This window comes from Pinus tabuliformis, chromosome 5_1 (assembly GCF_031772625.1).
Source record: "Pinus tabuliformis cultivar Carrire ecotype Pingquan chromosome 5_1, CPIR1, whole genome shotgun sequence".
NCBI lineage: Eukaryota > Viridiplantae > Streptophyta > Pinopsida > Pinales > Pinaceae > Pinus > Pinus tabuliformis.
In genome coordinates, this window is record NC_142305.1 from 871597681 (window position 1) to 871614558 (window position 16878).

Sequence of the window (16878 nt, forward strand, 5' to 3'; positions counted from 1 at the left end):
AATGAAAAGGACCGAGTTTTCCTTGTCGTTAGACTCGTTAAAATGATTAAATAGCGACAAACTTGTCTTTAGACGAGAACGAGTTTCCCTATCGCTAGGCTCGTTAAAACATAGCGATGGGCTTGCCCGAAGGGCAGGTTATAGAACAAGCATATGTTATCCTCCTCAAGCTTGACAAAAATAAAGAGGTACTGGTCAAAAATGACTGGGGAAAAATTGGGAGAACCTCAAAGCTTTAATGGTAGCAAGTCGCTCTTGAACATGACACTTTTCCTCCGTACCACATCGGGTTGGGTTGTTTCATTCACCGGTCTCATCACCATGGTCTCGCCAAACCATCCACATTTGGCGTAATGCTACCGATCCATCGCATCAGTGTCGTTATATGTTCAAGAGATGTCGTTCAGAAAGAGTCAACCGTGTCCCATCCACTGCCATACATTATCTTTCATCCATCCATGACCGCCACCCTGAATCATATGTCACAGATTGTTTTCACCTCCACTAAAATCATTAGCTCCGTTCCGTGTCACAGATGTGGGATTCATTAAGGCCCTCCTATGACAGATCGCTTCTTGTCGACTTCAGCTCATTATCCAAGAAGTTGATCTAGGAACAACCCCCTCAGTACTTTGAAGCTTGCATGCCTCAATGGCAAGTTTCTCACTTCCGGCGACAGGTATACATCAATGACCTTCGACCAGAAGATTTTGCGTGGTGTTCGACGTCAAGTCCTTTATTCACACCACGCCAATTGTACTACAGTACCTTGAGGGTCATTATCATTATCGGTGATTCCTCTCGCGCTTGTTAATGGTTCACATCATTGACCGGTAATCAAGCGATGTCTTTCCATGTTCGACTTCAGCGCAATTCTCACATGGATCGACTTGTACTTAGAGTGAAGATCGATCGAGTTTGAAGACCCCAGATCTAGTTTCATCCATCCGGGCTACGATATATATTCAGGAAATATAAAGACATTTGATATGTACATCATTACAGCAGATGATCATCCTACTCAAAGGATGATAATTTCAGCAGAGAATTATCAGTCTAGCATCAGACGATCGTCTGTTCTATGTACCAAAATGAATTTATAAAGCTGAGCATGGGAATGCCCGCCTCAGCTAGATCATGAAAGCAGAATGAAAAATAATGTATTGTATTGTATTTTATTACAGGTCACCTCTCAACGATTGAATGAACTTCGGATCCTCCTGATAAAGCATTTCACCCGATAAACGACCTCATACTTTAGGGGGCAACTGTTATAGACATTTTTGTGCCTTACAGCATGAAGCATGAAATGTCCATAATCTGAGGGATCCAAAGTCCCTAAACATGTTGTTCCTACCCCTAGAGGAACAAGGTCAGCAAACCACAGCATTGAATATCAGTTCTCCACCTGAAAACACTCAAAAACAAGCTAATTCTGGATCATGTCAACTGCTCCACTGAGCATCTGCGCTGAATGTCAACTGCTTCACTGTCTACCTGCGCTGAATGTCAACTGCAAAGAAGGCTACCTGCGCTGGGCGAGTTGGGACAAGTGGCACAGTCATTCCTCAAGGTTTCAATGCCCAGGAAGCTTCCAAAATGACACTTGGATCAGGGAATTCGACTGGTGATGAGTAAGAGGGTCTAGATCTCCAAGTGGAAGCAAGAACCTCCAAGTGGACTCAAGAACTGAAGAATAACTGAAGTGGGAGAGGACACTAGTCAGCTTCATGCCAACTACAAGCTGACTCATCCTTTCTCCAAAACTCCTATATATAGAGCTCTCTCATGAGGTCTAGGGAGGAGGGAATTTTGTGAATGTAAGGAAGTGTTGTTGGTTTGAGTTTAGAACTATTGGGTGATTTGCTTTGAAGGAGGTGAAGAGGAGATTTCTTTCTGCTGGGAGGTGATGCTGGATTGGGCCTTTTATGGTTGTATCACTTCCTGAACTTTACTTCTTCCATTAATAAAGCATTTGAGGTTCTTCTATATGCATGTGTCTCAATGGTGTATTGTTATACTTGTGTATTTGATTTATTCTAATCCTTGAATCAATTATGAATGTATGCTTCTTGTAGTTTCCCTCTCTTGCCATTTTGCAGGATCTTGGTGTAGCTGGGCCAGTGAAAGAGAAAGGAGCTGGGAGCAAGCAGCAAGGAGAGAAGATTGGATCAACCATTAGCGAAAGACATCGGTTAGTGGATCTCTTTCTCCCCTATTTTACTTTCATAAAGAAGAAATCTTAGATAGCTTTGCTTCGATTGTTGCTGAGGTACTATCACCCTTAGAGTGGGATAGGGTCATTCCGTATTGGATACTTTTCCCAACAACACTATGGTTGTCCTGGGATTCCCTACACTGTAGCTCTCTCTGTTGCTCCATCCACATCTGCCTCTACCCAATCAGTTAGTTTTGCTACTCCTCATCGGGGCTCCTATAGCAAAGTCGAATCAAAGAGATTGGGTACCTCAAGGATCCTACCCCTCCTCCTTGGGATGATCACTCCACATCACCCCACCTCCTACCTGGAGGTATGGATGCATGTGATCCCTTTGCCCACCTGGCTCGAAGTTTCCCCCTATTGGAGGTCTCTGCATGAGTAGATGTCTCTACTCGATCTCCTCTCAGCTTCCCTTGTTGTGGCTTCTCTACAACCTCCTGAAGCTACTGCACTAATCGTGGCTCCTCCACAATTGTCTCAGACTTCTTCTGGCACTGCATGTTGAGAGGTAATGTACTCTTCCTCTCAACCACCAAGTCTCCATCAATAGCCTTGCTCCTCAAGGCTTTGAATGCATCTTGAACCTCAAGAGCATACAAGTTCTTAACCCGTGAACTGATCTGCTTCACCTGTCTAGTGATGATGTGTCTAAGGAAAACCTTTCCCTTACTGAAGACTACATCATAGCCTCTATCTTCTAGCATCGCTATCGACACCAAGTTTCTCTTCAATCCTGGTACATACTTGACATAGGTCAAGGTAAGGCGAGCTCCATGCTCCCTCTGAAAAATAACCGTGCCTACACCTGAGACACTATACTTTTCATTATTACCCATCGCTATGAGTATCTGGAGATCTTTCTCCTCTAAAGTACTAAACAAACTCTTGTCGCCAGTCATGTGGAAAGAAGCTCCACTGTTAAGAAACCAACCACTTCCCACCATGGATGAAACCATGCATGCGAAGAGTGTGAAATCCAACTCGAACTGTGAAGCAAGTGCCTCATCTTCAGATCCTTCCCCAGATCCCTTCTTGGATTTCCTCAGTGGACAATTTGTAACAAAATGGCCCACCTTATGACAACGAAAGCATCGCACTTTCGATTTGTCAAATTTCTTCCCACCATGGGAAGAACTAGACTCGGGACGAGAAACCTTATACTTCCCCTTCTTCGCCTTGCTCGCTAAGGCACGGTTTTCTTCATTGTCCATGGATGAAGAACCATCTCTGGTGCTTCTTCTTATCTCCTCCTGCATCAAATCCGACCAAATTCGTTCCCAATCTGGCAGTTTCTCTCTTCCATTAACTGAGTCTAGGTAGTTATGCCAGCTCTTAGGAAGATTGAGGAGTGCAATAATCACCATGTCATCATCAGCTGTCACAATCCCTACACTTCCAAGCTCATCCCTGCATGAGGTGAGCTTGTTCAAATACATAGAGATCATGTCATCCTTTTCACAGTTGATCTTTCGAAGTTTGTCCTTCAGTGCCAGGTTCCTCTGATCACTGCTATTCTGATAAAGATCTTTCAATTTTTTCCACATCGAAAACAGAGTCTCCTTCCCATGGAGGCTCGAGACAATGTGATCTCAAACTCCCTCCAGAAGGATTCTTCTTACTCTATCCACACACTTCTTACATTCCGCCAGTTGAGTAGAATTAGTCGGCTTCAGGACTTCTTGATCAATGAAGTCCTTAAGGCCATTATCTTCTAATACTGCCTCCATGTGATCCTTACAGGCTATATAATTTGAACTGCCATCAAGGGCATATTCGAGTCTCAAACCATATAACACCATCGGTGTAATAGATGTGATAAGAACTCAATTCAATATTCAGAAACCACAAACTTCAACTTCTCCCTTCTGTATACTATTCTTCCTTGATAACATGGCTCTGATACCATGTAGAACTTTTTCTACAAAACCTGCTAACTCACTGATATCATGTAGAAATTTCACCCGCAGATCAAACTGATATATGTAATGTACTAAAGCATAATACTATATCTACATCTACCATAAACTTTGTGGAAGCTTAATTGAACATGAGCATCATCAAGCATGAACAGATATAACTGAGAATGAGAAGTAATCCACCATAACACAGAAGATATAACCTGGGGATTGCACTAGCCTAAAACCCCATCTCAGTATTATCAATCAAGTGGAAATCCTTAACAACATACAAAAAGAATCAGCTCAAAAGCTATCCTGATCTCTCTGTACTCTGATGATTAAGCTCATGGACTACCTAGGCCTGAATATATAGGCTACACAAGTCCTCCAAGCTCCTATTTCCTTACGCAGTTTTCATTGGGGTCCAATGTCATAACATGTGTGAATTGGACACATCATACCTGCTATAAACTTAGGTCCAACTACACAATCCATAAGGAATAATATTCCTTCTACAAGCAAGGGATATTCACAAGGAATATCCTATCAATTGATAGTACATTGTCCCTCCATCTAATCTCAACTGGGTCTCTGTCTGAATTGACATGCATGAGTTATCCATGAGTAAATACTCAGTTATCATAAATACAGTAGTTACATGCATGCAAGCATTAACTAACTGAACTCTCATTAATTTCACAAACTGTTAAATTAATCTAACTGGACTTGACTAAGTTAAACTAATTCAACTGATCATACTCAATATAGAATTCATCCTTATCTCCTTTAATCAAGGCATAAATTCCTCAATCAAAGGAGAAATTATTGCTTGTCCTCACATAGACTTCAAGTTCATAATTCCTTAACTAATTAACTCAAATTAAATTAATTAATTAATTTACAAACTGCTGTTAATATCAAATTCAAATTTTACTTCCTATTTCTAGTCTAGGGACTGACTAAAATAGGAATCCACACTGAACTGCTAAAAATATAACTTCTATTTTTAGCACTTCCATTTTTTTTTCCCTGTTGCCCAATCTAGCACTGGTACCCAAACTGCTATTTTTAGCACTTCTATTTTTAGCAATTTCTTGTTGCCATTTTCAACACTGAGATACAAACAACTCCTCATCTCCCTGCCATACCTCCATGCCAAGAAAGTAATGCATGAGCCCCATGTCCTTCATCTCAAACTCTCTTGCAAGGTCCTCCTTGCAAGATTTGATGAGCTTCTCATCACTTGTCAGTATAAGATCATCTACATAAAGTACAATGATTAATAGCTTACCTTCCACCACTATGTCATACAAGTTCACATCCTCTTCACTCTTCATGAAGCCCAACATAGTGAATTAGATATCTATAATGGTGTACCAAGCACGAGGTTCTTGCTTCAACCCATACAACACTCTCTTGAGTTGACACACATGCAACTCACAGTCCAAGGTTTCAAAACCTTCGAGCTGCTATATGTACACCTCTTCCTCAATCATGCCATTGTGGAAGTTAGTCTTCGTATCCATCTGATATATCTTCCAATCCATCTATTCTGATAATGCCAAAATAGATTTGATTGACAAGTACCTTGCAACAGGAGAAAAGGCCCCATCATATTCAATCCCCTCTACCTTGTAAAGCCAATAGGAGCTCACAACTAACTTGTCCTTCGATCTCGGGACCACATCCCAAACATTGTTTCGAACTATGGAGACATACTCCTCCACCATTGCATCAACCCAAAATGGTTGTTGCACTGCTTCTTGAAAGGAAGATGGCTTTGTCACAACACATGCACCCATAAGTGCCATGTATCCAATGTACGTCTCTGGTGACCTGCTCTTTCTGTGCTAAGAAGAGGGTGCTCCCACATTCTCTCGTGCATCATCCAACAATCTATCAGCCTCTCTAGTGCGTTTTCTTCCCTCACTGGAAGACTCTTCCTAAGAGGATGTCTCCACTCTCTGAACCTCTACATGTGGCTACCCCACATTAATCTGAGGTCCCTCAACCTTAGCATTTAAAAGCTCTTCATCTGCATGTAGTTCAAGCTCCCTCTCAAGGGATAATCGCATGGCCTTCTCCTCATCGAACCTAATATCCCAGCGAACCACTGTCATCCGACTGGTTGGCATGGACACCCGATAGTTGGAGGGTGTATCATTGTACCCCACAAATATCCCCAACTCTTTTTTTCACTCAAGATTCTTTTGTGCATATTTTGTCACATGGCAATAAATCTATGACCCAAAAATCCTAAAGTGACCAACATTTGGCCTCTTACTAGAATAAGCCTCCTTTGGTGTCTTTGTCTCAAGTATCCAATGTGGGCTATGGTTTTGAACATAAACCACTATGTTGCATGCCTCAACCCACAAGTGTAGTGGTAGGCCCTCATCATGCAACATCTCCCTTTCTGCCCCTACTATGCTCTTTTTCTTCCTCTCGAAAACCCCATTTTGTTGAGGGTTATGGGGTGTCGTCAACTCTCGTTTAATCCCTTCCATTTCACAAAATTCTTAAACTCACTGGAGACATACTCACCATCATTATCACTCAGTATAGCTTTAACCTTCTTTCCAGACTCTTTCTATACCAATGCTTTGAACTCACAAAACTTTGTGAAAGTTTGATCCTTTTTCTGAATAAAAAATACCCAACATTTATGAGCATATTCATCAACAAATATAACATAATACTTGTGTTTGGCTGTGGATGTTTTCAGGAATGGTCCACACACATCTGAATGGACTCTCTTCATAATAGAATCTATCCAACTATCTCTGTCTCCAAAGGAAGACTTGGTGTATTTTCTCAAACTACAACCCTTGCATGTATCAACTTGCTCAAGCGTACCTTTGGGAAGACCGATAGATATTTGTTGCAATATCTTCAAAGCCCCATGATGCAAGTGGCTCAATCACCTGTGCCACAACTCGCCGATGTTTGGCTCAACATATTTTCCACTTTTGAAATCAAAGTAGCACAATCCTCTACCTCTATCTTATATGGATTCTGAACTCGAATCCCTATCTTCTTTACTTGACCCGTGGCTATGTGTCAAATGAATGCATTTCCTTTCGAAAAGATCACATCATAGCCTATATCATCAAGCATGGAAATGGATACCTAGTTCTTCGTCAGTCCAGGTACATGCATAACATTCTTCAAGGTGAGTGGAGTCGCATTCTCCCTCTAAAAAATAATAGTACCCACACCATTAACACTATACTTACTGTCATCACCCATCTCGATATCCATCTTGAGATATTTCTCCTCTAGTTCACTGAATAACTGTTTGTCGCCAGTCATGTGGAATGAAGCTCCACTATCTAAGTATCAGACACTTCCCATCATTGAAGACACCATGCATGCAATGAGGGAAAATTCCATTTCGAATTGGGAGGTCAAAGCCTCACCCACTGCTCCTACTGAGGATTTCTCCTTCAACTTCTTTAATGGAAAATTTGTAGCAATGTGACCCATTTGTGACAATGAAAGCATTTAACTTTCGTCATGTCCTTCTTCTTACCTCCAAGATAAGAATCTTATTTTGAATGAGAAATTTTACCTTTCCCCTTCCTTGCCTTAATTTCTAAGGCACAGTTCTCTTCATCATTAATATTTGATGAAGAGCCATCCCTGGTGTTCCTCCCGATCTCATCCTGCATCAAATCTGACCATCTTCATTCCCAATCTAGCAGTTTCTCCCGACCATTGACAGAGTCCTAATAACTATACCAACTCTTTGGGATTCCAAGAAGAGAAAGACTCACCATATCCTCCTCGGCAACTATGATTACAACACTTCCAAGTTCATTCTGACATTGAGTGAACTTGGTCAAGTACTTTGGAATCGTCTCGCCTTTCTCCATCTTTATTTTACGAAGTTTATCCTTCAGCGCCAACTTCCTTTAATCACTGTTATTCTGATACAAGTTCGTCAATGTTTTCCACATAGCATGTGGGGTTCCCTTTCCATGGAGACTCGAGACAATATGAACTCCCTCAAGTATTATCCTCCTTTCCTTTGCCACACACTTCTTCCACTTGGCCAAGTTATGTGCATCAATAGTTGTTGGCTTAGGAATTGCTTGTTCAACAAATTCCTTCAAGCCATTGTCCTCTAGCACAGCCTCCATCCTATCCCTCCAAGCTATGAAATTTGAGCTACCTTCCAAGGCATACTCAAGCCTCGACCCGTGGAACACCATCAGCCGATCCTCAAGTATGTATTACAAATTCGACTTTCACCTATAACCGAGAAACTTAAAACTTTGAAATCTCCTCTAGAGAGTTGATTTTAAATCAGCGACATCTCCCTCATATTAACTCCGATTCAACCGATTTTTTTTTGAATTTGGGTATCCTTTCCCAAGTATCCAGATATGCAATTTGTTTCTAAAAATTTTGCATATAAATTCTCAAATATGCTCTACAACCTCTTGGCCCAAAAACCAATCTTGCTCTTATACCATGTATAAAATCATGTAGATTCACAAGCTAATGCAATTTGCTAAAGCAAGAGACAAGATCTACTTCTACTCTTTATAGTGGAAGCCCATAAACATCGAACAAACAATTATAAATAGAGGAAGAGAATCAAAGACACATAACACAATAAATATCCGGGGAAAGCCACAGCTCAAAACCCCACTATTTGTTTTGTATTAATCTGGAAAATAAAGATGAAGTTACAATGCTTGTTCTCTCTAGAACAATCCCAACACTCGGAAAACTCAATCTCCAACTCATAAGCAAGCTCAATTCCAAATCTTAGCCTCTTCACAAGCTCCAAGTCCCTATTCCAATGTGTAATTCCTATGGAGAATAGCTTGTATTTAAAGGGAAATAAAGCCTCTAAAAATAGTGAAATCCCTCAAGGATCAGTTCCTAATTGCATGCACTATCAGTGCAACTCAGAAAAATCTAAAACAAATAGTACATTGTCCCTACACTCTAGTCTCAACTAGGTCTTTCTCAGAATCGACATGCATGAGTTTCTGATGAGTAAATATTCAGTTAACTAGAATAGCAATGATGGAGTTCACTAGTGTCACCACTGACTGTTAACTCACTCTTAGTTCTCTCAATCAGTTTGAGAACTAATTTAACTGAACTAACTCATGAAACTAAGTCTTCTATTTTACAACTCACAATTAACTCACACTAGACTCCTACAAAGTAGGGAGAATATATACATGACTTCCAAAAGACTTTCAACTCGAATTTCCTAAGTTAAGTAAGTTTAATAAACTTAATTTAACTATTTTAAGTTGCTATGAGAATAGAATTCAAATTTAATTCACAGTTTAACTCAAGGACAAATTAAACTAGAATTTCTTGTTTCCATTTCTCAAAAACATTTTCCTCCCCTTGTTGTCCTTTGAGTTGCCAATCAAACTATTTCCACACCTCATCTAGTTGGTTTTTCAAGGGGGTCTCCTATGTGTACACTTTAGTGGAAACATCTTCCACTTCTTTCTTTGTTGTGGCCTTTTCGGATTCCTTCTCAATGTCCTTTTCAAGACTCTTTTCTGGGCTTTTCTATGGAATTTTTTTTGAATCATGCTCTGAGTCATGTTGTGAGCCTTGTTCTGAACTCTGGGTCGATCTCTGCTCTGAAGTTTGTTCAAAACCCTGTTCTAATTTCTCTTCTGAATTATGCTCAGAATCGTGTTCTGAGACCTTCTTAGGATCATGCTTAGAATCATGTTCTGACATCTTTTCTAAGCTTTGTCTTGAGCTTTTTTCCTTTTGAGCATTTGTCTTAGGCATTTCTAATAGATCCAAAGGAACCTTTAATAACCTTTCCTTCTATACTGGTGGAAACGGGCCAAATCTGGTAGATTGAATCTCAGAGGATCCAGATGTTGGACTTGTGAAAACAGCTCGACTAACTCAAACAAATCATCAAAATCATCTTCCGCATGGTTGAATTGCCTTATTTTAATTGAAGCAATGAAGTTGTGCACGACCTTATTGGGGTCATACTTCCTGCTAGGAATGGTATCAAGATTAAAACATAAAATGTGTTTGATTTCAAGCACGACATGCTTGAAATCTTGCAATGCATAGACACCACATTTGGAGGGGAAAAGAAGGCCAAAGGGATTTTTTGGATTCTTTTAAGGTTTTGGTTATCCCATCCCCTATAGTCTGGTAAGACATCTCCCTGGCAAGAAGCTTATCAAGTACATACCAAGGGAGGACACGAGGGGGTGTTATGCTTCCAAAGACCTGGACATAAGTAAAAAATTCTTCTCTGAACCACCTACCTACTGGTAAAATATCAATCTTGGCCTCATCGGATAACCTTGGGGCCTTCTTGTCAAAAACCGCTTGGTGGATGGGTAACATAATTCCTTGGCATATTTTGTAGAAATGGTTTTGGTTATTAGATTCCCATAGAATTTTGTGATATATGTGAATGGGGGTAGGGTCTTGAATATTCCATTTCCACCCTATAGTTGGGAAAATAGTGGTGAAATGAAATACATCCATAATGTAGGCACTCATAAAAAATGGTGGGACTATTCTAGTGGTGACAATTCACTTTTTCCTATATTCCCGAATTTTCAAGGAAATGTTGTTAGACAAAATGGTACCCCGATCCATTATAAAAGAGTTCACGGCTACATCTATCAGGGGAACCCACTCAACAGAAAACTTGGTTTTATCGGCATGCCCAAATAATCTACACATCATAGTTGCGACATAAGAGTAGGGAGAAGCGAGAGATGTTATAGGATACATACCCAATTTCTCTTGTTTGAACTTGTTTGAATTGGACCTCCATTGTCGAATTGGGTCTAATGGTTCCTCATTCTCCTTTGTGAAATGATCGAGGAAGGATTTATCATATACCTTCTGTGGGTTTGGTATATGATACATTCTCTTCAAGCCTTCTGCTATGAAGGAACCAATAACCTCTTGTCTTGAAGTCTGGAATGCACAGTTTGAAATGTTAATGTTGTCTATTCTCCATTTTACCATATCGGTGTATGGTTAAATTTTTCGTCTAGCAACAATTATGTGCAAGAAAGAACTTGCAGTTTCAAAGTAAGAAGCTTCAGAAGAAGTGGTAGAATATGTTGTTTCTTTGCTTTGAATTATTCTTGGACCCCCGTTTTCCAACAGATTGTACATAGTTTCCCATGAGGAAGTCTCACTATTAATAGTGCATTTTTGTATCTGAGAATAATGGAGGCATTTCTATTACATCAGGCATAGAGAATTGAGTGTCTTCACTAGACTTCTTTCTTTTCTTAGACTTAGTCATTTTGCTACACAATTCTTTCTCGGGAGAAATCCTACAATACAAAGAATACAGAGAAAATGAAGAGCAAATAGGATTTAAATGTAAAATCGTGCGAACACCTAAAGCTTTTGAAATGATGAAAAGGGAAGTTTTAATACAAATCAATCTGAACAGGTCACCAAATCTCCTTGGGCCTTGAAACCATAAATACCATCAAAACCCATTAATTAACTGAAATCATGGCTCTGCGTGGTTTATTTATTATTCATTAATATATCACCTCGCAAAAATTATTTGGATGGTAAACAAAATTCATTCATTAAATATCACGCTGATATGCGATAGCGATACCACCGTAGCGGTGTGTTAAGCATGAGAGATGTGCGATTGCAATAATTGCATTCTCGCAATATTGAAATCAGCGATTTTGGGGCAGCGGAGAATAGATATTGCCAAAAGCTTTTAGCGCTTGTGATTGCGAGAAGTGACGTGGAAATGTAGTGGGCCCATAGGTTTATTATCAGGCACAGCATTTGATTTAAGCTTTATAATTTCCTTGGGCTCTTTACTTTAATGAATAACTTTATCGCAATCGGAACCATTTGGAATGATACGGGCAGAGATTATTTGCATTCTTGCGATACATTTGGATGCAATTGAATTTTAAAGGTATAGTTTAATGTTTCGACGGGTCTGATGGCTTATCGGGTTTCACAAGAGGGAGGCCTTTCGGATACATTGCCTGTTTTTCGTGGGATTGTGATAAGGGGAGCTTACGTCATAAGGAATTTTCATTAATACTTTAATATTTTTATAAAGAATTAAGTATGCTTGGGTTCCCCAAGGGATATCTTTTATCGCAATCACAAGTCTCGACTCAGTAGATGAACTATTATACTCTTGAGACTTTGTGATATGTGATATTGTCGTATTTTCCTTTAAAGTGGCCTTCTTTGGTCATTCAAGCTTTAATGAGGTTTTATTAAAAAAGAAAAATCAAATTTATTCCTAAGAAAATCTTTAAATTAAACTTATATTCTTATGTTTTTTAATTTTTTAAGGGTCCCCATTTATTTTTACAACAATCACCTAAGTTTTAAGAAAAATAAATGGGGGGTTGTTGTACAACACAGCAGGTTGTGACCAAAGCACTGGAATTAGTGTGATCACGGTTTGGTGAGGGTGAAGGTGGTTTTTCTTGGATTTGGTTTTCTTTGATATCCCACATTCATTCTTGGAATATTGCACATGGTGATTGGCTGAAAGAGAGGTTTGGTTAAACCATGTCTATGGTCGGGTGGTACGTGGAAGTCCCAAACCTGGTCGGATTTTCTTATGATTGATAAAAGCTAAGTTCTCTTACCTTTTCATTGGTTTATATGTGGATTTAATGATTTTCATATCTATGATATTTATATGGTCTTATGCTCGTGGTAAGCATGGTTAGATGACAAGTTCATGTCATGTTTATTTCATGTATTTACTTGTAATTATTAAATGGATGGATGTAAGACCTAATTAATGTTATAATAGTTCAATGGAGAATGTGGAAATCCTTTTGTAGATTCACAAGCTCATGTAATCTACTAAAACAAGATACAAGAATCTACTTCTACTCTTTACAACGAAATCCCATAAACATCGAGCAAGCAATAATCAATAGAGGAAGAGAATCAAAGGCACATAACACAATAAATATTCGGGGAAAGTCACAGCACAAAACCCCAATATTTGTTTTGTATTAATCAGGAAAATCAATATGAAATTACAATGCTTGTTCTCTCTAGCACAATCCTAGCACTCATCAAATTCAATCTCCAACTCATAAGAAATCTCAGGCCAAAGCTTAGCCAATTCAACAGCTCTCCAAGTCTTTTTCCAATGTGTAATTCCTATGAAGGATAGCTTGTATTTAAAGTGAAATAAAGCTTCTAAAAATAGAGAAATCCCTCAAGGATTAGTTCATGATTGCATGCACTACCAGTGCAAATCAGAAAAATCTAAAGAAAATAGTACATCGTCCTTGCACTCTAGTCTCAACTGGGTCTTTCTCAGAATCGACATGCATGAGTTTCTGATGAGTTAATATTCAGTTAACTAGAGTAGCATTGGTGGAGTTCATTAGTGTCACCACTGACTGTTAACTCACTATTAGTTCTCTCAATTAGTTTGACAACTAATTTATCTTGACTTAACTCAATAAACTGAGTTAACTAATTACAACTCATCCTTAACTCCTATAAGTTAGGTAGAACATATACATGTCTTCTAAAAGACTTCCAATTCGAATTTCCTAAATTAATTAAGTTAATTAAAGTTAATTAATTATTTTCAAATTTCTATGAGAAAAGAATTCTATTTTAATTCATAGTTTAATTCAATGACAAATTAAACTGGAATTTCTTGTTGCCATTTCTCAACACTCCCTCTCAACAAGAAATGGATTATCAACTACCCTGATCCTATCTCTGTGAAACTTGAATTTACATCTTGACAATGCCTTTGTTAAGATGTCAGCATCTTGCTCCTCCGTGGGAATGTAATCTAACAACATGATCTACCTCAATACACAATCCTTGAGATGATGACACTTGATATCAATATGCTTGGACCGATCATGAAAAACTGGATTATCAAAGAGTTTGATACACCTATAATTATCACAATAAATCACTGTCAAATCCATCTACTGACCAAACAAACCAACCAAGATCTTCCTCATCCAGATAGCCTCACATGATGCTTGACTTGCAGCCATGTACTCTGCTTCTGCCGGATTGAGTGCAATGGATATTTGTTTCCTGTTGTACCAAGAAACTGCAGTTGACCCAATACTAAATATCGCTCCTAATGTTCTCTTCCTGTCAGATGGACTCCTCGCCCAATCTGCATCGATGAAGCCTTGAAGCTTCACTCCCTCTGTCCGTTTGTACCACAACCCAAATTGAGTAGTGCCTCTGAGGTATCTCAATACATGCTTTGTTGCCTTCCAATACGGCTTGGTAGGCCTAACCATCGCTTGACTAAGTTGGTTAACTGCATAACTCATATATGGTCGTGTGTTCACCAAATACATGAGTGAACCCACAAGCTACCTATAAACAGTAGCTTCCACTACTTCTCCTGAAGTAGCATCCTCCTTCCTCCAGTTACTAGCTAGAGGAGTCTCCATGGATTTACTACTCTCCATGCAGAATCTCCTCGGTATCTCATTGCATACTTGCCTTGAGAAAAAAACAACTCCCCATCTCCCTGCCATACCTCCATGCCAAGAAAGTAATGCATGAGCCCCATTTCCTTCATCTAAAAATCTCTTGCAAGGTCCTCCTTGCAATATTTGATGAGCTTCTCATCACCTATCAGTATGAAATAATCTAGATAAAGTACAGTGATCAACTGCTTACCTTCCACTACTATGTGATACAGGTTCACATCTGCTTCACTCTTTGTGAAGCCCAACCCAGTGAAGTAGCTATCTATCCTGGTGTACCAAGCACGGGGTGATTGCATCAGTGCATACAACGCTCTCTTGAGTTGGCACACATACAACTCACAGTCCAAGGTTTCAAAACATTTGGGTTGCTCTATGCACACCTTTTCCTCAATCATGCCATTAAGGAAGACAGTCTTCACATCCATCTGATGGATACTACAACCCATCGGTGCAGATAGTGCCAAAATAGATATGATAGATGAGTACCTTGCAATAGGAGAAAAGGTCTCATCATAGTTAATCCCCTCTACCTGTGAAAAGCCACGAGCCACAAATATGGCCTTATGCTTCTCAACACTACCATCTACAGCTTGCTTTGCCTTATAAAGTCAATAAGAGCTCACAATTGACTTGTCCTTCGGTCTCAGGGCCACATCCCAAACATTGTTTTGAACTATGGAGTCATATTCCTCCACCATCACATCAACCCAAATTGGTTGTTGCACTGCTTCCTGAAAGGAAGATGTCTCTATCACAACACATGCACCCATAAGTGCCATGTATGTAGTGTACCTCTCTGGTGACCTCCTCTGTCTGTGCTGAGAAGAGGGTGCTCCCACATTCTCCCGTGCATCATCCAACAATCTGTTAGCCTCTCTAGTGTGATTTCTTCCCTCTTTGGAAGACTCTGCTTGAATGGATGTCTCCACTCCTGGAAGCTCTACATGTGGCTGCTCCACATCAATTTGAGGCTCCTCAACCTTAGGAACTAAAAGTTCCTCCTCCACATGTAGCTCAAGCTCCCTCTCAAGGGATACTCGCATGGCCTTCTCCTCATCAAACTTGACATCCCTACGAACCACTGTCATCCGACTATTTTGCATGTACACCTGATAGTTGTGGGGAGTATCAGTGTACCCCATAAAGATCCCAACTCTATTGTTGGCTCAAGCTTCTGTCGTGCATATTTGGTCACATGAAAATAGATCGATGACCCAAAAATCCTAAAGTGACCAACATTTGGCCTCTTACCAGAATAAGCTTCCTCTAGTGTTTTACTCTCAAGTATCCAATGTGGGCTATGGTTCTAAACATAAACCGTTGTGTTGCATGCCTCAGCCCATAAGTGTAGTGGTAGTCCCTGATCATGCAACATCCCCCTTGTTGCCCCTACTATGCCCCTGTTCTTCTTCTCGGCAACCCCATTCTGTTGAGGGTTATGAGGTGTCATCAACTCTCGTTTAATCCCTTCCATTGCACAAAAGTTCTTAAACTCATTGGAGACATATTCTCCACCGTTATCACTTTGTAGAGCTTTAACCTTATTGCATGACCCTTTCTCGACCAATGTCTTGAATTCACAAAACTTTGTGAATTTATGATCCTTTCTCTGGATGAAAAATATCTAGCATTTACGAGAATAGTCATCTACAAATATAACATAATACATGTGATTGGAAGTGGATAATATCAAGAATGGTCCACACACATCTGAATGGACTCTCTCCAAAATAGACTCTACTCGACTGTCTCTATCTCCAAAGGAATACTTCATGTATTTTCCCAAAATACAACCCTTGAATGTATTAACTTGCTCAAGCGTACCTTTGGGAAGACCAGTAGAGATTTGTTGCAATATCTTCAAAGCCCCATGATGCAAGTGGCCCACTTGCCTGTGCCACAACTCGCTGATATCTCGTCTCAACATGTTTTCTACTTTTGAACTCAAAACAACAAAATCCTCTACCTCTATCTTATAGAGATTCTGAACTCAAATCCCTATCTTATTCACTTGACCTGTGGCTATGTGTCAAAGGAACGCCTTTCCGTTTGAAAATATCACATCATAGCCTCTATCCTCAAGCATGGAAAAGGATACCAAGTTCTTCGTCAGTCCAGGTACATGCATAACATTCTTCAAGGTGAGTGGAGCCACATGCTCCCTCTGAAAAGTAATAGTACCCACACTAGTAACACTAAACTTACTGTCATCACCCATCTCAATATGAATCTTGAGATATTTCTCCTCTAGTTCACTAAATAACTCTTTGTCACCAGTCATGTG